Consider the following 1614-nt stretch of genomic DNA (forward strand, 5'->3'; position numbering starts at 1 on the left):
TTATGACAATGTCGTCCGCGTACCCTTGACAGCGGCGAACGTATTCCTTGCAGTCAGCCAGTCTAAGCGATCCGGCCTACGTGTGACTGATGCTGGAATTAGGTCAGCCTGAACCGTCTCCGGAAAGTGTGCTTGTAGGAATGTTTCTGCCCTTGACGTTGTCTTGGGCCTCCATGGCCTCATTACTATTTTGCCGAAGCGGAATCTCAGCCGGAATCCCTTCTGTCTGATGTATTTGTAGGATTCGTCATCTACTGTTATGTTGAGGTTCCACCCTGAACCCTCAACTCTGCTCGCTACCAACACTGCTAAACCAAGCGTGAAGTCGTAGTTCTTGTCCGCACTTCGGGGAAAGAATACCACCATGCTGTGTAGTTGTGGTATTTCCTCGCCTCTCGTAACACAAAGGGCCGGACCCTTCCAACTCTCTAGCCTTGGCGTGATTTCCGTCAGCCAGGTGGCCGAAATCTCATTTTGACAGTCGACCAGCAGCATACCACCCTTAAAATAGATGCCGTTGAAGGCGCCGGTGTAGCCATCGCCCATGAATGAGGCATTTACCAGGCAATCGTGGAGAGCCGTTTGCTTTTCCTCTTCCGGCCTCCGCCGGGTAGTTGCGTGGCACCACTGCCATCCGGATGCTTCTCACGGCCTCCGAGTATTTACGGCTTGCGGTTCTCGTCGGCTGCGGGTTAGGGTTGGAGCGTTGGCACCTGCGCGTCGTGCATTGTTCGGAGAAGGGTTGCTACATCTGCTTTTACTTAGAGCCCGCTTCTCAGCTGTCTCCGGTGTCATGCCGTCTTGAAGGAATCTTAGATACCACTTGAGAGTGGCTCCTCTCATGCCTGCTCTGCGTGACCTCCTGGGCGTCCTGGTTCCGGGGTATATGGGATGTTCCCCCGTTGCCGTTTCCTTTTTCGTTCGCCCCTCGATTCCAGATTTGCGAAAACACCCTCCTTTCCGCAGTCGATCCTGCTCGAGAGGGTTGTGGAGGCGGCGTTCGCGCGATTTACAGTGGTCACGGTGGACACACTATGCTCATTACCGCTGCAGGAGGGCACGTCGTCGTCGTCCTCCCCAAAGAGCGCTCATGCTTCCGGCGACACGGCATCCAGGAAGCTGAACTTTCGTCTAGCCCCTGGGTCGCTCTTGCTTGCGGTGCTTGTGCTGCTGCAGCTGTTCGCCGATGTTGTTGCTGTTTGTTGGTTGTTTTTGTTGTTGTTCATCTTGTTCGTACGACCGTTTAGCCCGCATTGTGGGCCTCCCGACCTATTCTTTGGAAGGGGAATCTAAAAGGTCCGCCGCGCCAGAGCCCCTTGACGTGGTAAGGCCACCGTTACTTCCCAAGGCGGCCCGGTCTTGGGAAGGCTTATTTCGAATACAGCCGAATTTACCTCCTGGCTGCAAATCATCCAATGGACACGGAAGTGGAGGTGGTAGCTCTTGGTCGCCGCACACATGCAGCTGCTGCCAGCCCCCAGGAGAGATGCTATGCAGCATCAACCCGGATGATTGGAAGATGCCATACTGTGTTGCAGTTTAAGCCCCTGACCGCGACAAGGTGCCTACCATTCGCAGGGGGGCCTAACCGGACATTGAGAATATAGTTTTAAA

At 54.6% G+C, this 1614-nt stretch overlaps 1 pseudogene; it reads right to left on the reverse strand.

The window, feature by feature from the left end:
* LOC108971163 lies at nucleotides 1-1254 on the reverse strand (annotated as a pseudogene).
* Nucleotides 1255-1614: the final 360 nt, after the last annotated feature.

Source organism: Bactrocera latifrons, unplaced genomic scaffold (assembly GCF_001853355.1).
Source record: "Bactrocera latifrons isolate USDA-ARS-PBARC rearing strain unplaced genomic scaffold, ASM185335v1 scaffold_33, whole genome shotgun sequence".
NCBI classification, from domain to species: Eukaryota; Metazoa; Arthropoda; class Insecta; order Diptera; family Tephritidae; genus Bactrocera; species Bactrocera latifrons.